Genomic DNA, 27570 nt, shown 5'->3' on the forward strand with positions numbered 1-27570 from the left:
GACTTCCAAATGCTAAGGTTCCAAAATTCAAAGGTTGTGTCCAAAGGGTTAAAGCTTAGGGGGAATTGGATGCTTTGTGTGCTCTCCAAAGTCAACACACATCCCTACACATGAGGGGGTGAGCCCTAAAGGTAGGGGATGAGAGATAAAGTCACACACACACACACACACACAGGCTCCCTTTACACAAAGGGAATTAGGGACACACGTCAGCTCCATAGCCCAGATGCCCACAAGGTGTGCCCAATTCCCACTGGATGGCCTTGGAGGTGGACCAATGATAATTAAGCTAGAGTAAATATAGTTTAATTAATTTAAAATCATTTAATAAAAGAAACCGATGAGAATTAAGTCTCTTAGAAGACTATTGGGCAGTCTCACAAGGGGTCCAATGAGCATTCAGGAGCCCACCAATGGCTTGCCTGATTCCTATTGGCCAGGAGGCAAAGGGGTCCAATGAGAGTTTAGTTTAATTATTTAATAACCTAAAGCTCTCACAAAAGGGGAAAGGGGGACACATGTCAGACGGCTATCACTTATGCTGCTTAATAATCATTGGCTTGACTTGGGGAGAGCCAATGAGGGCTCAGCAAGAGCAAACAGCAAGAGGGCTCGCCCAAGAGAGAGAGGGGGGGCTGATTTTTGCAAGGCATTATCACACACACACACTCACACAATCTCATGTGTGAAGAAAGAGAAGACTATCTCTTCCCAAGCTTTAATGGAGAGCTCATCACCTACTCCAAGCTTGTGAGATAGAAGCCTACAACGACACACTCTTGGCTTGTGGATGCAAATCCAACCAAGAGCCAAGCTTCAATGCATGCTCATCTCCTCCACCAAGCTAATTACTAAGCTAAAGCTATGCTAATATGAGTGATTATGTGAGGAGATGTACATCTTTCTCGTAAGATACTCCTTCTTCCTCTCAATCTACTCTCATACCCTGCTAGCTCTCACCATCTTCGAAGGTGTGTGAGGTCTTGGGTCTAAGAACGGGGATAATTAAAGTTGTGTTTGTTAAGTGTTTTGTTTAGTGCATGAAGCTTTCATCTTCATTGCACTAGTTAGTCTTGAAGGAACACAAAGAATTGTATTGTACAATGTCTCTCTTGATGGAAGAAACCATAATACAAAGCCTTTTGGAGGGGGGACCGGCTCCATGCAAATCCGGTCCTCAACTGTTGTCAATAGCTTAATTTCTCTCTCTTTTGAAAGTATTGTTGATGCTATCTAACTAGGTGTTATGCTTTTTGTTGCTCTCTCCACCCAAGCACTCTTGTAATTCTCATTAGGAATCTATTCTAATGAAATGCCCACTATGTTCATGCTAATTTCCGCTACACATAGTTTTTAGACCATTAAATGTTACATTGGTATCAGAGCTCAAGGTTTCTCTTTTCTTGCTCAACAAGCGAGGTCCTCAAGCTAGCTACAAATGGTTGGTATTATTAATTGCCTGTGAGTAAGTAGAATAGGGATTTTTCAGCCTTGCAGTGCCCCTGCCTTCGTGTAGTTAACGGGGCATCACCGTCTAGAGCTATGGTCTTAATAGTGGAGTCCTACGGGGCTTGCCTACGGCTTAACCACTATTGAGCTATTAGAAGCTTGACGGGAGCCGGTGCTGTTTTGGTTTTGAAAGACCCTGTCTTCTATTCCTTGCAATTAATGGTATTCGAGTCGCGGGTACAGTAGCTTGAGTGCTTTTTCTAAAGGGGTAAAGAGGAGTAGCAACTAGGGCTTGAAGTGCCAAAGTACACCTAAAAAGTTTACACCTAAAGGTTGTTAGAATGGCTGACAATAGTAAAGAGAGTGAAATTAATGTTGATAACTTTGATTTTGCTCATGAGCAAGCTACTAATGATGCTTCAATGCTTGTTAACTATCTTGTTACTAGGCTTCAACAAGCCATGGGCAATCCATCTCTCCAAAGTGAAGTGCAACGGCAGCTCCGTGCTCACGGGATTCTCCAAGCTCATCACCATGACGAGAGAACACCTAGGAAGCCTCCTTGTGAGACTACCAAAAGAGGTCTCTCTCCGATTCGGGAAGAAGAAGAGAATCCATATGAAGGGCTCAAGAATCTACTTCTTAATGATGCATCTCCTTCCCAAAGGAGAACTCAAGAGCCTCCACCGAAGGAACGAGAAAGAAGCGAGTCTCCCGCCACCTCGGCGGAGATGGCTCCACGAAGACGGCGGGCTAAACGCTCTCCATCACCACCAAAGCAGAGAAGACCATCACACTCTTCTCCACACCATAATTCAAAGAGGGATGATAAAAAGCAAGAGAAGAAAAAGGCGAGAAAGAGGACACCCTCTTCTCCATCTTCTTCATCCTCTTCCTCTTATGAAAGCGATGGTGAAGACGACAAAGATCAAGACAAGAAAAAGGCGAGAAAGAGGTCACCCTCTTCTCCACCTTCTTCAAATTCTTCATCTTCTGAAGAAAGTGATGGTGCAACCTTTGAACACTCAAAAAGAAGAGGCCATAGGAAATCCTATGCCGCATGGAAGAGGTTGTCCAAATTGAAGAAATTCAAAGAGGGAGGGAAGAGCATCTCTTTCCTTACCTATGATGGTACCTTTGGTGCTACGGACAAAGTCTTGGCCTTTATCCAGCAATTTGATGCGGCGTTTGGAGATGAGGGCTTCATGGAGTCCTCCAAGCTACGCCATGTAGCTATGCACTTTCAAAAGTCCGCCAAACAATGGTGGTCTAGCCTACGAGCCAACGGTGAAGCTCCACGAACATGGAAACCTTTAAGAGCTTCCATTATGAAGCAGTTTTTGGCCACCGATGCCAAAGACAAGGTACTCACCGAATGGCGAAGCTTAAAGCTCTCTCCCAATGAATCCATCCATAAATATGTAGACAAGTTTTGGGACCTACAACTCAAAGCCACTGTCTTCAAAAAGTTGGATTTTGGAGAGCAAAAGCAACAATTTTGTGCGGGCTTAACCGAAGAAATGGCGGAGTATGTCAACTCCCAAAGGCCACGTACCATATCGACGATAATACACCATACTATGGTGGCCTCTCGAATCAATTTCCAAACAGGGGCTAAAAGAAATAATAAGCCCCCGGAAAACAAGGGTTCCAATGAGCCTAAGGGGAAGGACAATGTCCAAAAGTCTCCTAAGGGCAACTCCAACAAAGCTAAAGAGAAGGGAGTTTACAAAGGTAAGAACAAACTCTCTCCTGAAGAGCTTGAGTGTTATCACAAGGATAACCGGTGTTTCAAGTGCGGCGAACAAGGGCATGCGTACCGCGCTTGTCCCCAAAAGAACAACCGCCAAGATCCTCCTAGAGCTTCCTTGGTTGAAATCCAAGAGGAGGAGACTCACCAAACTCATCACAAAGGATCTCCTCTATGCCATGATTGGGGAAAGGTAAGAGAACATGATGCTTTTATTCTCTTTGACCCTGGTTCTACTCACAATTTTATATCTATAGAGTTAGCCACCAAGCTAGGCATACAATCCTTTGAGATGGGAGATGTCCTACCCCCAAACAGTGCCTTCAAGGGGCAAGAAGCTTCAGTCACTCCCTTAATCGAGAAATTGAGGCTTCATGTCCAAGGCTATGTGGACAAAGAGGACTTCTTTATCTCTCCTCTCAAGCATGAGGATGTAATCCTAGGGGCACCATGGTTTTGACCGCCTGGCTGCCGATGTTAAATTTCCTGAAAGGAGAATCTCCTTTAAGTTCAGGGAAAAAGACATGTATATAGATGCTAAGAAAATTGGTAACACTATCCCCATTGTCAATAAAGAGCTCTATTTCCGTGTACACGATTTTTGTTAAAGATTCTCAAAATGAACCTAATGCTTTAGCAAAAGAAAATAAAAGCAACCAAAAGGAATTAGAGTTATCCAATTTTCTCAAGAGGTTTCAAGATGTTTTTATTGACGACATCCCTTGTGAGTTACCTCCTAAACGAGGTAATGATGACCATGCAATTGAACTTCTTCCAGGAAGTTCACCGCCTAACAAACCTCCTTATAGAGTTTCTCAAGCTCAACAAGAGGAGATTATGCGGCAAGTGCATGAGTTAGTTGAGAAGGGTATGGTTAGGCCAAGCTCATCTCCATTTTGCTCACCTGTGCTACTAGTGAAAAGAAAGACTGCACATATCGTATGTGTGTCGACTATAGAGCACTAAATAGGATCACTATCAAGAATAGGTTTCCCGTTCCACGGGTAGAAGACCTATTTGATAAGTTACAAGGATCGACCTACTCCAGTAGGATTGACCTAAAAAGTGGCTATCATCAAATAAGGATAGTTGATCAAGACATTGTAAAGACCGCAATTCTCACCACATTTGGTCTTTACGAATACATTGTCATGCCTTTTGGCTTGACCAATGCACCAGCCACATTCAACCGCTTGATGGAGAAGCTGTTCAGGCCTCATCGAACCTTCACTGGAGTGTTCTTTGATGATATTATCATCTACTCTAATTCATTGGAGGAACACAAGCAACACCTCCAGGTAATATTTCAAGTTTTAAGAGAGAATAAACTTTATGTTAATCGAAATTAAAGTGAATTTTTCTTGCAAGAGATTCAGTATTTAGGTCATATTATCTCTCAAGATGGCATCCAAATGGATCCATCTAAGTTAGAGGTAATAAAAGGATGGCCTAAAATAAGGAATCTTCATGAACTAAGAAGCTTTATAGGTATGTGTGCATACTATAGACGCTTCATAGAAAAGTTCTCACAAATTGCGGGACCATTACATGACCTAACAAAGAAAAGCGTTAGGTATACATGGTCTGCTAAGGAGAACAATGCTTTCGAAAAGCTTAAAGAAAAGATTATCTCTCAACCTGTGCTTACACTACCGGATCTCTCAAAGCCATTTGAGGTCCAATGTGATGCTTGTGGTGATTGCCTTGGAGCTGTTTTGCTCCAAGAAGGGCATGCCATAGGCTATGAGAGTCGAAGGCTCGACCCTGTTGAGCAAGCTCTAGGAATATACGAAAAGGAACTCCTTGCAGTTCTACATGCCTTAGACTCATGGAAGCACTATTTATTGGGGACTCCTTTCATTCTGCGAACGGATCACCAAAGTCTTAAGTACTTCATGACGCAGACCAAACTCTCCGACAAACAAATGAGGTGGGCAAATTTCCTTTCGCAATTTCATTTTCATATTGCTCACATTGCTGGCAAGCATAATCAAGTAGCTGATGCACTCTCAAGACACCCGAGAGTGAATGCGGTTTCCAAAGCAACTCACAATGATCTATCTTCAATGATAGATGAGTATGCTATTGATCCCGATTTTAGAGATGTGATTTCAGCCCTTCATTAGGGAAGAAAGAAGAACCATTTACCTTACAAGACGGTTATCTTCTCTATGGCAATAGACTATGTGTTACTAACTCACTACGTGAGAAAGTAATGTATGAATCTCATGCTCCACCTTATGCGGGGCATAGAGGGATTCAGTCTACCTTAAAGGGAATTGAAACATATTTCTATTGGCCTACCGTGAAAGTGAACATACAAGAGTATGTTTCTAAATGTGTGGTATGCCAAAAGACAAAATTTGATAGTGGGAAGCAACTTGGATTGCTTCAACCCTTGCCAATCCCGAATTCACCATGGGAGAGCATATTCATGGATTTTATCTTTGGATTGCCTAAGTCTATCCATGGGAATACGGGAATATGGACGATACTAGACAGGTTCAGTAAACAAGCTCATTTTATACCTGTCAAAAAGACTATCAAAGCCCATCAAATGGCAACCCTCTTCATTTCACAAATTTTCAAGTACCATGGCTTGCCAATGTCCATAGTGTCGGATAGAGATCCTAGAATGACCAGTAATTTCTGGAAGGGTCTCTTTGAGAATTTAGGAACAAGGCTAAACTTCTCTTCGGCCTATCATCCACAAACGGATGGCCAAAGTGAAATATCTAACCTAACAATTCTCGATCTACTAAAAGCCTATGTAACGGAAGTAGATCAAAGATCCCAATGGGAGAAGTACTTACCCTTAGTGGAGTATGCTTACAATAACACTGTACATACTTCCACGGGAAAAGCACCTTTCGAGGTAATTGAGGGAAGATCAAAAAGTCCCTTGTTACTTAAGGTACATGGGAAGATCTTCGCTGCAGATGAGTATAGCCGAGACCTACAAGAATCTTTTCAAAAGATTAAGGATGCTATCTCTATCTCACAGCAAAGGCAAAGGCTGCTGCTGACAAGCACAGAAGAGCCCAAGCCTTTAAAGAAAACGATTGGGTCTTGTTAAAGTTTCCCAAGGCTCGATTAAGGCACACGACGGGCAAGAATCCTACGGGCCACCAAAAGTACTATGCTAAACTAGCAAAAAGGTACTATGGTCCCTTCCAGATTCTTAGGCCAATCAATGAGATGGCCTATCAACTCAAGTTGCCCAATCATTGGCTCATACACAATGCTTTCCATGTGAGCCTATTAAAGCCTTACAAAGGAGAGCCACCTCAAGAACCAACTACTGAAGACCCACCGGAGATCGAGGACCAAGAAGAGGTGCTGCAGTCCGAGTCCATTCTCCGACATGAAGACAAGGTACTAAGAGGCGGTAAGACTATCCGATGATATCTTATTAAGTTTAAGAATTATCCTTTTGAAGATGCTAGATGAATGCAAGGCATACAATTAAAGGATAACCTAAACCTTGTCAATGCTTACAATGCTTTCCAAAAGTAAGCAAATATACAAAATGTTAAAAATGAACAAATTTTTTGTCTTATAAGACTCTCTTTTTCTTTATTGTGCAAAAAAATGAAGTAGTATGCATGATTAGATCAAGTTTGCGGAGACGACGTCTCCCAAACACCAAGTAGAGCTTGTCACTCTACTATGGAGATTGATAAGACTAATGTGCAGACATGCTTGCGGCAGCCTCAGGCTCTGAAGCGCCAAATGGACTAGTCATCCATTGTGGAATGATGTCGTAGGGTAACATAGGGATCCTCTACCCGCTAAGAAAAGGACTCATGAATATGCTTTATCTTCTCTACACCATAGTCAAGGACGACTATGATTTCAAGAGAGAGGTAATGTCATAATAATCAATATCTAATTCTCCTAAATGATTTTCTCATATTAAACTGATCATTTAATGTGGGGAAGTGCTAGGGGAGAAAAAGCTAGAATATTGGTTAAGCTAGCAGACCGGCCACAGTAGGGATCCAAAGGAGGGAAAATAGGGATCCAAAGGGGGGGCCATCTGCAAAAGATCCATGTGCAACAATGGGCTAAAAAGACCCTAAGGTTCAACCCATTAAGACTTCCAAAATGCTAAGGTTCCAAAATTCAAAGGTTGTGTCCAAAGGGTTAAAGCTTAGGGAGAATTGGATGCTTTGTGTGCTCTCCAAAGTCAACACACATCCCTACACATGAGGGGGTGAGCCCTAAAGGTAGGGGATGAGAGAGAAAGTCACACACACACACAGGCTCCCTTTACACAAAGGGAATTAGGGACACAGGTCAGCTCCCTAGCCGAGATGCCCACAAGGTGTGCCCAATTCCTACTCGATGGCCTTGGAGGTGGACCAATGAGAATTAAGCTAGAGTAAATCTAGTTTAATTAATTTAAAAACATTTAATAAAAGAAACCAATGAGAATTAAGTCTCCTAGAAGACTATTGGGCAGTCTCACAAGGGGTCCAATGAGCATTCAGGAGCCCAATGGCTTGCCTGATTCCTATTGGCCAGGAGGCAAAGGGGTCCAATGAGAGTTTAGTTTAATTATTTAATAACCTAAAGCTCTCACAAAAGGGGAAAGGGGGACACATGTCAGAAGGCTATCGCTTATGTTGCTTAATAATCATTGGCTTGACTTGGGGAGAGCCAATGAGGGCTCAGCAAGAGCAAATAGCAAGAGGGCTCGCCCAAGAGAGAGAGGGGGCTGATTTTTGCAAGGCATTATCACACAAACACTCACACAATCTCATGTGTGAAGAAAGGGAAGACTATCTCTTCCCAAGCTTTAATGGAGAGCTCATCACCTACTCCAAGCTTGTGAGATAGAAGCCTACAACGACACACTCTTGGCTTGTGGATGCAAATCCAACCAAGAGCCAAGCTTCAATGCATGCTCATCTCCTCTACCAAGCTAATTACTAAGCTAAAGCTATGCTAATATGAGTGATTATGTGAGGAGATGTACATCTTTCTCATAAGATACTCCTTCTTCCTCTCAATCTACTCTCATACCTTGCTAGCTCTCACCATCTTCGAAGGTGTGTGAGGTCTTGGGTCTGAGAACGGGGATAATTAAAGTTGTGTTTGTTAAGTGTTTTGTTTAGTGCATGAAGCTTTCATCTTCATTGCACTAGCTAGTCTTGAAGGAACACAAAGAATTGTATTGTACAATGTCTCTCTTGATGGGAGAAACCATAATACAAAGCCTTTTGGAGGGGGGAATGGCTCCATGCAAATCCGGTCCTCAACCAGGGTCAAAGAGAATAAAAGCATCATGTTCTCTTACCTTTCCCCAAGCATGGCATAGAGGAGATCTTTGTGGTGAGTTTGGTGAGTCTCCTCCTCTTGGATTTCAACCAAGGTAGCTCTAGGAGGATCTTGGCGGTTGTTCTTTTGGGGACAAGCGCGGTACGCATTCCCTTGTTCGCCGCACTTGAAACACCGGTTATCCTTGTGATAACGCTCAAGCTCTATAGGAGACAGTTTGTTTTTACCTTTGTAAATTCCCTTCTCTTTAGCTTTGTTGGAGTTGCCCTTAGGAGACTTTTGGACATTGTCCTTCCCCTTAGGCTTGTTGGAACCCCGTTTGGAAATTGATTCGAGAGGCCACCATAGTATGGTGTATTACCGTCGATATGGTACGTGGCCTTTGGGAGTTGACATACTCCGCCATTTCTTCGGTTAAGCCCGCACAAAATTGTTGCTTTTGCTCTCCAAAATCCAACTTTTTGAAGATAGTGGCTTTGAGTTGTAGGTCCCAAAACTTTTCTACATATTTGTGGATGGATTCATAGGGAGAGAGCTTTGAGCTTCTCCATTCGGTGAGTACTTTGTCTTTGGCATTGGTGGCCAAAACCGGCTTCATAATGGAAGCTCTTAAAGCTTTCCATGTTCGTGGAGCTTCACTGTTGGCTCGTAGGCTAGACCACCATTGCCTTGCGGACTTTTGAAAGTGCATAGCTACATGGCATAGCTTAGAGGACTTCCTGAAGCCCTCATCTCCGAACGCCGCATAAAATTGTTGGATAAAGGCCAAGACTTTGTCCGTAGCACCAAAGGTGCCATCATAGGTAAGGAAAGAGATGCTCTTCCCTCCCTCTTTGAACTTCTTCAGCTTGGACGACCTCTTCCATGCGGCATAGGATTTCCTATGGCCTCTTTTTTTTGATGGTTCAAAGGTTTCACTATCACTTTCTTCAGAAGGTGAAGAATTTGAGGAAGGTGGAGAAGAGGGTGACCTCTTTCTCGCCTTTTTCTTGTCTTGATCTTCATCGTCTTCACCATCACTTTCATAAGAGGAAGAGGATGAAGAAGATGGAGAAGATGGTGTCCTCTTTCTCGCTTTTTTCTTCTCTTGCTTTTTGTCACCCCTCTTTGAATTATGGTGTGGAGAAGGGTGCGATGGTCTTCTCCGTTTTGGAGGTGATGGAGAGCGTTTAGCCCGCCATCTTCGTGGAGCCATCTCCACCGAGGTGGCGGGAGACTCAATTCCTTTGGTGGAGGCTCTTGAGTTCTCCTTTGAGAACGAGATGCATCATCAAGAAGTAAATTCTTGAGTCCTTCGTATGGATTCTCTTCTTCTTCCCGAATCGGAGAGAGACCTCTTTTGGAAGTCTCACAAGGAGGCTTCCTAGGTGTTCTCTCATCATGGTGGGGAGCTTGGAGAATCCCATGAGCACGGAGCTGCCGTTGCACTTCACTTTCTCATTAGCAAAATCAAAGTTATCAACATTAATTTCACTCTCTTTACTATTGTCAGCCATTCTAACAACTTTTAGGTGTAAACTTTTTAGGTGTACTTTGGCACTTCAAGCCCTAGTTGCTACTCCTCTTTACCCCTTTAGAAAAAGCACTCAAGCTACTGTACCCGTGGCTCGAATACCATTAATTGCATGGAATAGAAGAGAGGGTCGTTCAACACCAAAACAGCACCGGCTCCTGTCAAGCTTCTAATAGCTCAATAGTGCAAGCCTCGTAGGACTCCACTATTAAGACCATAGCTCTCAACGGTCATGCCCCGTTAGCTGCATGAAGGCAGGCACATTGCAAGGCTGAAAAATCCCTATTCTACTTACTCACAGGCAATTAATAATACCAACCATTTATAGGTAGCTTGAGGACCTCCCTTCTTGAGCAAGAAAAGAGAAACCTTGTGCTCTGATACCAATGTAACACTTAATGGCCTAGGAAATTAATATGAACATAGTGGGCATTTCATTAGAATGGATTCCTAATGAGAATCACAAGAGTGCTTGGGTGGAGAGATCAACAAAAAGCATAACACCTAGTTAGATAGCATGAACAATACTTTCAAAGAGTGAGAATTCAAGCTATTGACAACAGTTGAGGCCCAGATTTACATGGAGCCGGTCCCCCCTCCAAAAGGCTTTGTATTATCGTTTCTCCCATCAAGAGAGACATTGTACAATACAATTCTTTGTGTTCCTTCAAGACTAGCTAGTGCAATGAAGATGAAAGCTTCATGCACTAAGCAAAACACTTATCAAACACAACATCAATTCTCTCCGGTCTCAGACCCAAGACCTCACACACCTTCAAAGATGGTGAGAGCTAGCGGGGTATGAGAGTAGATTGAGAGGAAGAAGGAGTATTCTTACGAGAAAGATGTACATCTCCTCACATAATCACTCATATTAGCATAGCTTAGCTTAGTAATTAGCATGGTAGAGGAGATGAGCATGCATTGAAGCTTGGATCTTGGTTGGATTTGCATCCACAAAACCAAGAGTTGTTGGTGTAGGCCTCCCTTCTCACAAGCTTGGAGTAGGTGGTGAGCTTTCCATTAAAGCTTGAGAAGGAGAGAGAGTCTTCTTTACTTCACACATGAGATTGTGTGAGTGTGTGTGTGATAATGCCTTGCAAAAATCAGTCCCCCTCTCTCTCTTGGTCGACCCCTCTTGCTATTTTCTCATGCTACAGTCTCATTGGACCTCCCTAGGGCTAGCCAATGATAATTAAGCATTATAAGTGATAGCCTTCTGACATGTGTCCCCCTTTCCCCTTTTGTGAGAGCTTTATGTAATTAATAAATGCAACTAAACTCTCATTGGACCCCTTTGCCTCTTGGCCAATAGGAATCAAGCAAGCCATTGGGCTGTTGAATGCTCATTGGACCCCTTGGGAGACTGTCCAAGAGTCTTCTAGAGAGCTTAATTCTCATTGGTTCTTTTATTAAGTGTTTTTAAATTAAGTAAACTAGATTCCTAATTCTCATTGGTCCACCTCCAAGGCCATCCAATAGTAATTGGGTACACCTTGTGGGCATCTGGGCTAGGGAGCTGACATGTGTCCCTCATTCCCTTTGTGTAAAGGGAGCTTGTGTGTGTGTGTGTGTGTGTCTAAGTTTCTCTCTCATCCCCTACTCCCAAGGTTCGTCCCCTCCTATGTAGGGATTGATAAAGACTTTTGGGACACACACAAAGCATCCAATTCCCCCCATGCTTGACCTTTGGACACAACCTTTGAATTTTGGAACCTTAGCATTTTGGAAGTCTTAATGGGCTGAACCTTAGGGTCCTTTAAGCCCATTGTTGCACATGGCTCTTTTGCAGATGGCCCCCCCTTTGGATCCCTATTTTCCCTCCTTTGGATCCCTACTGTGGCCGGTCTGCTAGCTTAACCAATATTTTAAGTTCTTTAGATTACCAGACTAACATGGCATAGAGAGAGTAGAAAACACTCTCTTTAACCATAGATTGAAGATCATATTTACCTAGATAGTATGCATGATGAAAGGTGACTAGTATCTTTAATTATCCCTTAATCTCCCGCAAAAAAAACCTTTGATTGTTTTTTTAACTTACTTTTATTCTCTTACCTAAATTACTCTTATAAAGGTAAATGTCATAAAGTAAAGGCAACTAAGTAATGGAATTCGTTTTGGAACTAACCTTATTTTTTAAAAAGAGGAATTATAATTTCTTCAAAAGAAACGCTCTTATGAAAGGCCCACAACTTTTTCTTGATTTTTGCATAAATTATGTGTGTAAAAGTTTTTATGACATACTTAAGTTAACATCCGATTCTCTCAAGAAGGGGTTGAGTTTTGAAGGGTAATTTTATCATAACCAAAGGAGTTCTCTTTGGATCATTCCGAGTAGGGTTATCTTCCTTCCCCTCTTGTCAATTGGAAAATCCCAAATCCTTAAATCACTCCTAGCTACAAAATTAATCCTCTCCACGGTAGCCAGGTATACCTAAATCCCCTCTCAAAGAAGGATTTGTTAACCATTGTGTTGTATAGCACGTGTTAATCCTACTTTCGTTTTCCTCTTTTGGGTAGTTTTCACAGCAAGTGTAATCACTCAACATGGCTGATAACAACACATGTTTTCAAGATGTTTATTGTTGAGAATAAATTAGATGGAGGTAACTACCTAATGTGGGCTTACATGATGATACATGTTCTTGTGTCAAAGGGTATCTGGAATGTTATGCAAGGCATTGATGTACATCTGCCTTTTCTGGATACAGTCTATATAGAGAATGTTGTAGGTTCTAGTAGATGTCTTGCCAGAGTTGTTTTGCCCACAGTTGAGCGATCTCATTGGGATGTAAGAGATGCACAAGCTCATGCATTGATTGAATATAAGACTATTACTCCTACATTCGCTCAACAAAATCAGCAAAATAGGCTTGAGATACTCTAGATGGTCTTTTTGCAGAGAACAATAATACAAAAATTGCATTGCTATGTAAAGACCTAGAGTTAAAGATTATGCAAGAGGAAAATGACATGGATACTTTTCTTGCTAGTATCAAGAATATCAAATGAGTAACTCATTTTTGCAAATGAAGTTATTTCTTACAGTTCACTTATATAGACTGTTCTTGATGCATTGTTAGACTCTAACTAGACTTTTGCTAGTACTTGGAGACTTATGACCCAAGGAAACCCTCAAGCTATCAAGTTTGATGCATTATGCACATTGTTGTTACACATATGTTTTTAAGATGCTTGTTGCTGAGAAAAATTGGATGGAGATAGCTACCCAATGTGGGCTTACATGATAATCCATGTTTGTGTCAAAGGGAATCTGGAATGTTGTGCAGGGCTTGCACATAAGGTTTTTGATGTGCACCAGTCAAAGATGTAGTCTACTGGAATATATCTTGGAATGCATTTATTGTAGAGTATGCATTGTAGGGAGGGCAAGAAAGTGTTATCCTGTTTCTAAATTCTATATGGTGGTTAGTATTTATGCCGAGTCTAGTATAGCTACCAGTGTACAAGTCATTGACATGTGACTCTAGGATATGCCCAATATGGAAGAATTACAAAGTGTTGCGCTATCTTCTTTTAAGAAAAGTGAGATTCTCTCACCAAATGAGGAACTTGAAGCATGCAAGAAGAAGAGAGGGGTGAACAATTTCATGATGCCATTGCTATGTTAGTTAAGGGCTCTTGGAAAAGAAAAATCTAGTCTTTGCAAACTTGTGCATGGGATATGGTCTCTTACAATAGAATGTAGGCTATGACTTCTTTGTTTGGCTAGCTAAAATAAGTTTTTGGGAGAATTTTTTTTGATTGGTGAGTGATGCAGTGAGTACTCAAGAGAAAGTTATGACTAGGCGTAGTGGGTTGTTGAGTGTGTTTAAGAATGTTGCCAACATGGCCGAATCCTATGTTGGTGGGTGAATAGGCTCTCAAGAAGGTGCGATTGCCAAAACGCTATCATTGGCCCATGAAAAGGTAGGGCATTGTGGAGGTTTTTATTATCTCATCACTTTTTGAGGTTCTTATTTCCTCTCAAAGGTCTTGAGATGAGGAGAGTCCCCTAAAAACATAGGTCCCTTACCTTGCTCACTTTCTCTTCTTTATCCTTGGCTTTTCTCAACAGTCCTCAACCTCTCTTGGTTTTTCATGCCCTTCATAGCACGCCTCAAGCAAAGCTTTCCACTTGGCTCCTGCGCGAGCCTCTTTGCAGGTCGTGGCTCACTTGTGGACAAGATATGTGCACATGAGCAACGGTGTGCTGAGCTTATTTCAGAGGACGCTAATGTCTACCTTGGAAAGCTTCTTTGCTCCCCTTTTTGAGCCTTAATAAGTGAATAATTGTGCCACTTGGCCATATTTTCGGTTAGGTGGGGAGTTTGCCCTCGTGAGTGCATGTGTGCCCTGTTTGAGGAGCTTTAGGGTTTGTTTATTGCAGAACATTGCAAGTGGAGTAGAGTTTTCAACATGTGGTGTAGACTGTTGCGGCAAACACAATACTTGGCGGTGAAGGCATCACGAGTGACGAGCTAGAAGGCGTGGGTGCCGCCCATGATGGGCTTGCTGCCCCAGGTTCATGATGTTTGTTTTAGAGAAGCCCTTCCAAGGTGTGTGCACTCGAGGTCTGTGTTGATGTTGTTGTCCACCATTGCATTGGCGAGCGGGTTAATGCAATGCCTATTGGATAATTTGTTGGTTACATTTAAAATAATAAAATGAAATATTCTCAGTGTGTTGTGTTGGTGGTAGATTTTGCTATTTTTTGTGTGTTGCAAATCCTTTTGAATTTTTGATGCGGTGTTGGAACTGGGAAGAGGGTTGCGATTGATTTTTGAAGACTCCTATGGGTTTGGGATTGCAGTCTTAGGATTTTTTTAGAATCTCTAGGTGTGGGTGTTTGAGCTTTGCGTGAAGTTTAACATCTTGTTTCCTTTGCAATGATAGGAGCGTTGTCTATTAGTTTGCGTGATGTAGCTGAGCAAGCAATTAGTCCTAGGCGTAACGGGTTATTGTTTGAGAGCGTTTTGCATTGATGAATAAAATGGCATGTCTCTTTGACACATGTTTTTGAGGCATTTCGGGTCATTTAATTGAGAAAATCACTTCTTTGGGGATCATATTAGGTTTTTTAGTAGAACTCTTCTAGATTATTCAGAACCCTGTCATATTATTTGTTATCTTGTGGGATCCATGGACTCATTATAGATGTTTAAACTAATGTGGGAGTTCTAGAGCTTTGCGAATTCAATCAGCGTTGAGTTTGGGAAAAAGCTCATGAAATTTCTTGTACTTTATTTTATTTATGTTCAAAGCCATCATGTCCACATTTAAATTTAAGTTTTGAGACTATGCACTTGTTTCTTCTCTCCCCATCCCCCTCTCTTTCCTTTTGTTTCTTCATTTAGGCGTTGCAAAAAATCAAAATAGAAGGCAAAGATAATTTAAGAGATCTCTATAAAAATTATGTTTCTAGCTCATCTTTCTCCTTTTTAAATCAATACAATAAATGTTAGTAAGCAACAAAGTTATTCCTAGAGCTCTCTACCTCTAGTATTCTCTCTACCTCTCTCTAGAACTAGCATTCTCTCTCTCTCTCTCTCTCTCTCTCTCTCTCTCTCTCTCTCTCTCTCTCTAAGTGGCACTCTATTAGGTATCTTTTTATTTGAACACCATGCAAAAAAGAAATGTGATATATCGTCTTTCCTACTTTTGATAGCCTCACATTTAAAGCCATGAGCTTGAAGGTTACACTAAAGATCATAAACATTGCTAAAAAGATATTGTGAAAGATCTTCTCTTTGTCTAATAATTGCTTTCATGCTGCAAATATAAGCCTTGGTAAACCAATCTATTGTATACTTGCATTTTGGTGATATTGCCTTAGAGTTTTCTTGCAATAGTCTTCCTTTACTATGCCTTGCATTCAATGCAAGCTCAGTTCTAAGTTAGCAGTCTTGGGATTGTAGAAAAAAAGATTTCTCCACCTTTACATCTTAAAAGACCTGTAGCTTTCCCTCTTGTTGCTTACAAGATGCATTTCAAAATGGTTGGTTGGTTTGAACTCCTTGAACTTGTTTCTTGATTTGACTCTTGCTTTCTTTTTTTGAATCTTGATCCTTTGTGTGTTCCAAATGTTTCTATTGCAGATGCTAGAACAACTCCTTTGCCCCACCTTCCTCTTGTGTGCAAGGAAGAAGATCTAGATATTCCAAGACCTTGTGTTGTCATACCTTTGAATTTAGGTAGTGTAGTTGCATCCCCAGGTTGTGTTGGTTGCAATTGTCTCCCTCTAAAAGCTTGAGCCCTTAGGGAAAGCTTAAGAAGACCTCTTCATCTTATTCTATCAAGAAAGCATTGAGCTTTGTTAGAGGTATGTTCTTAAGACTTATCTTATGAGAGGGTTGTGAACATGGTTGTGTATTAATGCGTTGTTTGGTCCTTTAGGAAAAACTACAAGCAAGGAGAAGGAAGATAGTATTTCTCGCTCTACCAATAAGCAATCTTGTGTTAATATACAATAGTCTAAAAATAAGCCTATTGTAGATACTTTTAGCTCTCAGTTTCTCTTGATCCCAAAGCCCCCTGAACCCCTTCTAATCTCTCAAATTTTTGAGAGCTTAAACTTTCAATTTTCATTTGAGGGGAAGGTTTTGGCCAAGTATGGCACATACAAAATTTGTGAGAGCACTTACTATAGGTTTTTGAAGGAAGATCTTATCCGTAAGGAGTCGAAACACACCATTACTTTTGTGGTTTTGGAAGTCTATACTCCTTAATTTGTTGAGATATTTGAGGTGAATGAGTTCTTGCGCATAGAGGGTGCTTTGGTGCGCAATGATGAGGCACTTGCATGTGGCCCATGCATGTTGATCCAACAACTCTTGTAGTTGAAGCTGAACCTTTTGAATGTAAGTTAGTCCTCTTTCCTAAACATAAAATAAGAGATTTGGTTGTTGCTTACCCTCCACATCAGTGGACTTTGTGCCTAGTATAGCTTTCATGGTTGTGAAGATAGACAATGCAGCTAGGAGGGATGGTGGTAATAGCTTTCGTCTTGTCATTGCTGATGGTCTAGATTCAAGTGATAGAGCAAGTATAAGGAATTACTTCTCATTAATTTTGGATTTTTGTTTAATAAATTTTGACGTCCTCTATCATTATAAAACTTTTTTGTTTGTAGCTCTTGTTTGTGCCATCAAGGAGGTTGGACTACCATAATATGGTCAATGAGGTTAAAGAGAATGGTTCCTTCTCATGTGTTGCTCACAACATAAATGTGTTTAAGCAATTATCCAATACTCTCTCGATTGTTGATGCAACCATCTTATGCCCTCTCACGGACAAGCTACCGTGGATTTTTGAGATCCATCTTATCAAGCAAGTTGCCAATTTGGGTTTTGGGAAGAGCTTGAGCTCCTTGTTTGTAGCATGTTTTGATGCTCTTAAAGGCTGATTGATTTTTTTTTTTGATAGGTCTTTGGTTCCCTTGAGGTGGTAAATGTGAACAGCCTTGGTTTAGAGTACATTTGTGACTATTGCAAGGGAAATAGAGCAAGCTGCCAAGCATCAATTTCATTTTTCTTCTCATGTGACAAAGGTTTGATTATTCTCAAGGTTCCCTCCTTGCAAGCTAAGATTACTGAGACCGAGATAGAAAGAGTATCAATGTTACTTTGCATGGTAAAGTAGTTGATCAAGTCCTTGGTATGCAATGCTCCTCCTTAGAGTTGTATGAGAAAAATCGTATTGATTTAAAGTCCTCCTTCATTAGCCTCAAAGGCATTGGCACATTCACTATTGACAATCAAGGGCATGTATTGATTTCAAGCGCACATAAAACCTCTTGCCACACGAGAAGCTGTAGTGATCTCTTTTGAAACTGTCCTAAACCCCTATTTGTTGCCAATATTACATAGTTCCCTTTTGCAGTTAGCTTACCTAGCTTTCGCTTGAGCGATTTTTTCCATAGTTTTTAGTTGCAATGATTTTCGGTTGTAATTCCTTTCATGCAAACAACATCAATTGAGTATATACTCAAATTTCTACTCTTTGTTGCCTATGAATCGAGATGTTTTGTGCGACCTTTCATTTGTGCTTGGACATGACCTGGTCATTGATGCATTGCTTGATAATATTGTTGAGCTTTTGATTATGGAGATTCAAGTGCAATTGGTAGAAACTATGAGTCTGTTGAAACCATGGAGTATTGACTTGTCGCTATACATCAGTAACCTTGTGACCCTATGAGAGCGATTAAAATATCTTCTTGGCATGCATTGCACATCTAAAGTCTTGAGCATGCACCTGATTTCTCTTGTGTGTTATATCTATAGGTCTTTCCAAATTCAAAACCTAAACCAAATACGCATACGGTTTAGGTTAAACCTAAAACATAAACCTAACTAAAAGCGCAAATTTAAAACTTAAATGGTTTGAGGGATACTTAAAACTTAAACTTACAACCTAACTGAAAGTGCAAATGACATACGCATACACATACATATATGCCTTGTTCTTTGGGCAAAATAGAAAATATCAAGCACTATCTAAATAAAAATACCAAAAGGTGGTGCAATGGGAGCTAAAGAATGGTGATAGATGCTTTTTTGAAAGATATGAAAAACTTGTTTTTTAAAACAATGAAAATAATTATTGGGAAGGTCTTGGGTTCTATCTAGGTGAAATATAATGGAAATGGCCTATGAATTTGGAGAATAACGAAATTAAGAGAATTAGAGTGAGCATTTTTGTGAGATTACTTTGAGAACATAGAGAGTGAACTTAATTGATGGTAGCAACATAAACATAGTACTTAATTAACTTGGCATGAACAATACTTTTGCAAGAGAGAGTATTAGAGAACATGACAATAGTTGAGGACCGGATTTACTTGGAGCCGGTCCTCCCTCCAAAAGGTATTTGTATTATAAATTCTCCCATCAAGAGAGACTTGGTACAATACAATCTTTGTGTTCCTTGTGACCTAAGTGATGCAATAAGGATGGAAAGCTTCATACAATACAATCTTTGTGTTCCTTGTGACCTAAGTGATGCAATAAGGATGGAAAGCTTCATGCATCACGAGCATAACATCAACTTTGCAAAAAGCATTAACTATCCCAAACCTCAGTCCCAAGGCCTCAAACACCTTCGAAGGTGGAGAGAGCTAGCGGGGAATGAGGGTAGAGAAGAGAAAGAAGAATCATTCATAGGAGAAAGAAATAGTTCCTCACTTATCATCACTCTTCTTGTTAGCATAGCATAACAACATAGTAATGAAGATGAAGAAGATGGCAAGCTTAAGCATTGAAACGTGACTCTTGATTGGATTTGCATTCCATAGCCAAGAGTGTTGGTGTAGGCTCTTAATTTCTCAACAAGCTTGGAGAAGGAGATGGAGCTATTGCACTTTGCACTTTGCACTTCACACAATGAGAGTGTGTGTGTGGGAGAGTATACCCCCTCTCATGTTTGGTCCACCTCTCTCTCTCTCTCTCTCTCTCTCTCTCTCGCATTATCACAACACTGGCTTTGGGTTGTTTGTATACTACAAAGCTTCTCTTGAATTGCACTCCCCACAAACATTCTCATCTCCTGGTCTTGAGATCGTGGAATGCTTCTTTGCCATCCATGATTGTGTGCATCTGCATCTCATCATTGTGTATAAGTCGCCCAAAACACCCGCACTTTCCTTGCTAGCACACTTGGATGCATTGATAAGAAAAACTTCCACCAGAATGATGAGCAATATTTCGAAGCATTCTAGAGCGTTTTCACAGGCTTGTATTTATCTGTGTCAATTCTACACTTGAAGTTCAAGGCAGGCCTCGTGATTTCATCACTTGTTTAATCTCTGCTTATTAAGGTGTTTGGCTCAGAGTCTTACGTCCACGAAAGAGATTCTTATTAGGAAGCTTGGCTGCTCGACCAGCAGTGGTTAGTGAAGGTACTAGAAACCCTAAACATGTGAGCTCTCTGCATCACTGGTGCGGGCCTCCCTCTCTCTCTCTCTCTCTCTCTCTCTCTCTCTCTCTCTCTCTGTGCGCGTGCGCTTACAAGAAGGCCAGAACTCACTTATTTGGCGCATTGGGCTTTACTCAGAGCAATGTGCAATTGAGGTTTGCGCCCAACTGAAAAACTTTGTTTCCTCTCTGACGCTAGCTTCATTGTAATGGCCTTTCTGCAAGAACTCTGAGAGAGCCGCTTCCTGCTGTGATTTCATGGGTAAGTCTGGCAGCAGGAAGAAGAGGCCCAATGGGTCTACTTCGGTGACTGACATGCCCGGAAAGATTGAGACTAAGAGGCCTGACGTGCCTACCTCTGCTGCTGCTGCTATTCCCACAACAGAGATGCCTCCTGCGTCCTCAGCGTCATTGAAGATGGAACACTTGGCTGCTGTATTTCTTCATCGGGCACGCGAGCTTAAGGAGGAAGGTAACAGACGATTCCAAAGCAAAGATTACCATGGTGCAATGGAAAACTACGAGCAGGCCCTCCGGCTTACTCCCCGCAATCATCCTGACAGAGCTGTCTTCCACAGTAACAGGGCTGCCTGCCTCATGCAGATGAAGCCTGTTCAATATGAGGCAGTTGTTAGAGAATGCAGCCTTGCACTTGAAGCTCACCCTTGCTTTGGTCGTGCCCTTTTCAGACGCGCCAGGGCATTAGAAGCTCTTGGGAAGCCAGAGTTTGCTCTGCAGGATGTTCAGCTTCTCTTGCAAACGGATGGGAACAATCCAGATGCACTAGAGCTTGCAAGACGCCTTCGAGCAGCTCTTAGAAACAAGGAGGAGAATAATCAGGAGGTACTTGCTCGCTGCCGCCCTTCGTCCGTGCAGGTATCTCCTCCTCCGATGCATTCTGGGACATCTCCAGCTGCTTTGGGAGCTTCGGTAGTCAATGGAAGTCCTATGGCTGGCAAAGGTCCTCCCAAACTTGTTATAAAGAAGAAAGGAGGTAAGCCTGAACAACCTCATACCAGAATTCCTTTCTCTGATGCTAGGCAGAATGTTATGTTCATTCCTGAAGGCAGGCAAAGCAGTGCATCTCCTTCCATGCACAATGTGAAGGACGCCACTGAGCATGGGTGGCCTGACCACCCCCCTGTTGCCAGTGGGACAACATTGCCCTTGCAAAGCAAGACTGCGAATGTCGAATCTCAGAAAATGCAGTTCGCTACAAAACCTCAGGAAATTCACACTTCTGTTGAGACAACAAGGTCCGGCTCAACAGGCACGTCTTCTTGTGTCAAAAAGCAGGCAAGTGTACCGATGAGGCCTTTGAAACTTGTTTATGATCATGATATAAGGCTTGCAATGATGCCCCTTCTTTGCAAGGTCAAGGAACTTAGGGAGCTAGTCAGGAAGAGATTTCCATCATCAAAAGCAGTCCTGATTAAATACAGAGACGTGGATGGTGATCTTGTAACAATAACCAGCACAGAGGAGCTCAGGCTTGCGGAAGCAGCTTTGGAAGCGGAGCTTGCAAAGAAAATACACTCTACTGAGCCTCGTTCCTGTGAGGTAGGAGGTGCTAGTCCTACTCCCCTGGTTGAGCCATTACGCTTGCATATTGTTGAGGTGCCGGCTGAGCAGGAGCCAATTTTGGAGGATGAGGAGGATGAGGGTCCTGTAGAAAATGGGGTTGAGGGCAGCACAGAGGTACCACGCTTGGATTCTAGCAAAGAAAGTGCAGAGTTGAGTTCGCCTCATGCTGAGACAGATCTTAAAATAGTTACGGATAGAAAAGCTGGTATTCAAGGCAGCTGCTGTGAGGAGAGCAGTGATAAGGATGATGACGAAAATAAAAGTAAGGAAATAGAGATGGATGACTGGCTTGTGGATTTTGCACAACTTTTCCGCACGCACATTGGAGTAGATCCAGATGTGCACATTGATCTTCATGAGCTTGGAATGGAGCTCTGCTCTGAAGCCTTAGAGGAGACGGTTACAAGTGAGGATGCGCAGCCCTTATTCGAAGCAGCTGCATGCAAATTCCAGGAAGTTGCAGCACTTGCATTCTTCAATTGGGGTAATGTTTACATGTGTGCCGCAAGAAAACGCATACCATTGGAGGGAACAAATGGTGAAGGTGAGTATCAAAAGCAGCTACAGATGGCGTATGATTGGGCACAGGGTCAGTATGAGCAAGCCAGGTCGAAGTATGAGGAGGCTCTCAAGGTGAAGCCTGATTTTTATGAGGGGGTTCTAGCTCTTGGGCAGGAGAGTTTTGAGAGTGCAAAGCTTAGGTGGTCTCTTGCCGTAGCGAGCCAGGTGGATTTAACATCTTGGGATTCATCACAGACGCTTGGCTTATTTAGCAAGGCTGAAGAAAGAATGCAAATAGCATTTGGAATGTGGGAGAATTTGGAAGAAGTGCGGCTTAATGAAGCGAAGGCAGGTCATCGGGTGGTTCAAAGAGAAGTAGGTAAAGGTCATAGAGATGCTCCCCAGGAGCTATCGGAAGCTGAGACTAAGGAACAGTTTTTAGTCATGAGATTTCAAATTAACCTTTTTTGGGGCAACATATTGTTTGAACATTCTCAAGTTCAGTATAAGCTTGGTCTCCCATCATGGAAGATGCTGTTGGACGGTGCAGTGAAGAAATTCGAGCTAGCAGGTGCCTCTCCATCTGATATTGCCGTGGTGATGAATAACCACATCTCTAACTCTACTTGCTCATGTGAAGCAACAAAGCCAGTAGTAACTTCCAGTCAACCTACCTCTGTCGATGAAACAGATAGTAAGGTTGATGAGACAAAGGACATAGCAACTCACCCATAAGACTCTTCAAAGGACATGAACACAAGGGCAATTTCCTGTCTCAGTATGTGATTTTATGTTTTTGATTGGCTCATGCTTGGAAGTTTGCTCTATTGATGGTGGATTCTTCCATAGCCATTCACATCCATTCCTCGGGGGGGGGGAGTCTCCCTGCGCATTGTTTGTAATTTACGAATCGACGCGCAGCTTTTGTTTAGCTTACTGCTAAGCTCAAGTGCCTTATGAAATCAATACAGGCTAGGCGAAGAGCTATTAATGATGTAATGATGTAACAAGGGCAATTTCCTGTCTCAGTATGTGATTTTATGTTTTTGATTGGCTCATGCTTGGAAGTTTGCTCTATTGATGGTGGATTCTTCCATAGCCATTCACATCCATTCCTCGGGGGGGGGGAGTCTCCCTGCGCATTGTTTGTAATTTACGAATCGACGCGCAGCTTTTGTTTAGCTTACTGCTAAGCTCAAGTGCCTTATGAAATCAATACAGGCCTAGGCGAAGAGCTATTAATGATGTATGCACATGATGGTCATTGACACAAAAGTGTAGTTTAGAAATTTGAGCATCTGGCATCATGTTTGTGAGTACATTGGGTCAAATCCACTGATATGCTTGTACAATGTAGGTAGCCTATTAACTGTCTATTTGTGATTTTTCTAGAGGTTAAGTTCAATGAGATTATATGAAGAGGGTCGGCTGAAGCTGAGGGATCATTATGAATAATGTATTTTCTGATTTCAGCTCAGCAATTTTGAGTGTTGTGGTGGTAACTTCTGGTAGCCAATGCTCCTTGTCCCTGAATGGAGTCTTCTTTATAAGGAGTGGCTTACCTGGTATCCTGAGGGTTGTGAGGTGGGCAGCCTTGCAAAGGATGTAATCTAGTTGATTGGGTAAACACAATACTGGATAGTGTGGATGAATGCGGTTTTTTTGGACATTTAGGAGTGAAGTTTTTACTTGTCAGCATGACCTTTTTCCTCATTAATTGCTTTCAGAGAACCATGATTATACTTGAAGCGATGAATCCCAATGCACTGAAGAAAACAGCACACCCTTGCCCTTAATTTGAAGTTGACTTGTTCGTTGGTGTTTTGTTCTGCTAGTGGCAAGGGCTTGGGTGTTTTGTTGGATCTTTTGGCTTTGGAGATGGGGCAATGATAGTTGTAAGTGGATATCTTCAAATCATTGTTTGTTCTTTAGTTCTAAAGTTTGAGATTAAAAAAACCAAGACAGTTCTCTTTGCTTTTTACCCCACTTCTTGAACCTACCCTCCCCCCCCCCCCCCCCCCCCCCCCCCCCCCCCCCCCCCCCCCCCCCCCCCCCCCCCCCCCTCCCCCCCTTTCGCTTCCTTCTGTTTCTCATTCTCTCTCTCTCTCTCTCTCTCACATGCCCTTTTACTGACACATCCTTCACAATACTATTCCTTCTTTTTTGGGCATGCCATCTTCACTTCCTTAATATTTATTATGCTTGTTTCAGTTGTTTTGGTCACATGTACATGGCTCTATGTTCAAATATAAATGGGGTTATATGTGCATGCCACATGGACATATCTTATAATGCCTTTAGAGCTAATAATTGTTCATAGATATTAAGAATTTTGCCGGTAATTTTGTGAGCTTGTTCGTAACCACATCATCAAAGTTCATCCTATTGCCAAGAAGTAACTCCTGATGGTAGAAACAAACGTGCCACATACTGCAAATACTAAGCATAACAAGCATATATACAACTTCTGAGCCTGCTAAATAATGAAACTCATTTGGATGCGATGTGACAGAGCTACCTTCTAGCATTCTCAAATCAAAGGAGCTTCTCCATAAGGTACTCCTTGTTGGAAGCAATCGCTTTCTCATAAGTGTTGCATAGCTTCTTCCTTAGCGAATATGTGGTCTTCTTATTGATATATGAATTTATAGTGATTCTACCAAGTACAATCTAATGGTAAATTTATTCGATTCATTCGACTCAAGAAAATCTTCATCATCATACATGATAATAGGCTTGGAAGATAGCTAAACCTCTAAAAGATTTCAGCTGGAATTTCTCTTTTCACAATGAGAAATTGCTATCATTAATTTTTTATGTTAAAAGAGTTTCATGCTTGATGTAGACGTTGTCATATTCAAACACATACTACAGCAAGCACACGAAGAAAAGCTAGCGTAGTTTTAGCAAATAGCTTGACCCTATTTTAGTCAAAACAACAAGATAGAAATACACATATATCAAGTACATAATATATGGCAAGAGAATTACAGAAATTGAGTAGAAAAAGTGTAATTTTTATGTATATAAGTCAAAAATTACTATTATAAAAACATAGCTCAAATTGAAATCAAGTTGACTCAACATAGCATAGTTGGACTCGAAGTTGACCCTAATGGATGGTGCAGTTGTGTACGGGGTTATCGAACAAACCTAATTACACTCGATCAATGGTACTAATGCTCCCAATGCAAGGCTTTAGAAAAGACCTCACCAAAACCCTCCGAAAGGCTCTTAAGGATATATGCCAAAGTCATTTACATGCCTATACTAGACTTGCTGGCAACGACAATGTGATGACCACACAAATGTACAAAGGCTCTAACCACAAATACTCGGTAGATATAGAGAGACTAAAATTTGCTAAAATTGCAGATGTTGCACTCACACAGGCACCAAACTAGCAAACTTTCAAAGCTCCTACCCGAGTCAATCTCGTCTCAAGCATGCAATCGAGAGATATCAATCAAAAGAGCATAGCCTTGCCAAAAACACGTCAATTTTTGCCATATACACACATCAAATGATGATAAACCGCCTCAACATGACCATAAGCACATAAGCGAATCAAAGTAGCATCAAAGATGCTCAAATATGATATCACCATGCACGTAATATATCAACTAAGCCACAAAACACATCAAATTGTGTATAGACTAACACGATATCAAAGACCACATAAAAGAGGTAAAAGTTGCAAATGATAATCAAATCTGGCTTTCAACGACTCTTGACACATAGAAGCTCTCACAAATGAGCATAGTCTTGCACATCATATGCATTATATATGAGTGTGGGCACCTTGATTGATTAGCTAACAGTTGAGAGAGATTATTCATTAACTTTAGCATTTGGGGGTTCTTAAGGCATAGCATAACTCTTGTGGCGCATCACTGATAACTTACTAGAAAAAGGAAAGTATGAGAGAGAATAGCAATTGAATGAAATAGGTTTGGCTAAAGAAATTATACTACTCTCAATAAATATTTTCCGATAATTGCATGAGGGTCTGTTTATAAGCCTATCAATTATTTTCAATTTGTAGTTGCTATTGTGCTATCCAAACATCCTAGCCAAAAGACATCAATTCTACCTATTTTCCATGCAAAAATATTCATAGAAAATATCAAGGGATATATCTTTGTAGAAGTTTCAAGAACTTTCCTAAATGCCATTGGGACTTCCTTTATCATAGATATTCCTTTGGCATTTAGAACATTCTGAGAGGATGGCATATTCCATTGAATATGCTATATTCTAGTAAGGGGTGTTATCCACACGGAACATGCACAATCTTTTCTGACACTACCCCCTTAAAGTGTTGTTTATAACATGTCTACTAAAGTCGCCCCTTACAATTGTTAGATACATAAGCTACACTCTGTTCGAGTTGATAGATGGTAGTTCTACCCCCATATCCTCTACCATGGTGAAGGTTCCTCGTTCACGCTCTACTTTGAGCTTTTTGATTATTTAATTTTACTATTGTTCAGCAAGCTTCTCTCGATTGGGTGACTCACAGTTCACAAGAAGTGATTTATGCCACTTGTGGAATATGCATGGGCCCGGTTTTGTAGAGCAGGCTATGTCTCACTTTCATTGGAGAGAGGCTATGATAGCTAAGTTGTCGATTATTGAGGACAATGATACTTAGGAGGATTTATCGCTTGAATGTTCAAAGTCACTATCCTAGTACATGGACGACCCTTTGGTCTCATTCTCATTCATTAATTGTATAAGCATTCCCTTCAATTATTGAGTTATTTCGCTTGGGTCATACTCTCATTCTCTCCCTCTCAATGTTTATCTCTTCTCGCTAGCACTCCTCACCTCATTCCTTTATCCTCACACACCATTCTCTCCCTCTCAATGTTTATCTCTTCTCGCTAGCACTCCTCACCTCATTCCTTTATCCTCACACACTAAGGCTATGGCAGTAGATAATATACGTAGCGCCAACATGTTATGGTTGTAGTGCTTTAGTCAAGAGTTCCTTTGTGTCATCCTAAGACACGGGTTCAGAGACCTAGACGAGGGGTCTTGGCTGCAATGAAGTTGTCCAACCCACCCTTGATACATCCAAGTGTGGCAACCATATCATCACGCATGGGTTGCCCAAATTAAGAGTGAGTTGAGCCTGCCACATGTCCAAATCAAGAGTGCACAAGAGAGGTCTACAAACAAGGTATGTGACCAAAGGAGGGCAAGGGGAAGAGGGTGGGCAGGTGGGGGTGGTGATTACTAGCTCACACGGGGGCTCGCCCAGAGGGGATCTAGGGCCCAGATTTGGGGGAACGGAGCAGCTTTGATCTCGACCGTCCGATCGCCCCAATGAACTAGAGGTGGGTAAACCTTATTGGGTAAACCTTATAAGGTTTCACCATTTGTTGTGCCAACATGCGCATTGAAGCACGCTAGCGTGACGGTAGGGCTTTTGTGCAGCAACCGGGAGATCTCTGGTTCGACCCACACCCCGCGAGACCACTGAATTAGAGGTGAACTTGGGGCGCCATTTTGCCCCTAGTTGACTCTAAGTTCACCGTGGCGATCAGATGGCGGAGATCAAACCCGTA

At 41.7% G+C, this 27570-nt stretch overlaps 1 pseudogene; it reads left to right on the forward strand.

The window, feature by feature from the left end:
- Positions 1-19721: 19721 nt before the first annotated feature.
- Positions 19722-22835, forward strand: LOC147432125 (protein CLMP1 pseudogene; annotated as a pseudogene).
- The last annotated feature ends 4735 nt before the right edge of the window (positions 22836-27570 follow it).

This window comes from Adiantum capillus-veneris, chromosome 20 (genome assembly GCF_014529385.1).
Source record: "Adiantum capillus-veneris isolate H3 chromosome 20, ASM1452938v2, whole genome shotgun sequence".
Lineage (NCBI taxonomy): Eukaryota > Viridiplantae > Streptophyta > Polypodiopsida > Polypodiales > Pteridaceae > Adiantum > Adiantum capillus-veneris.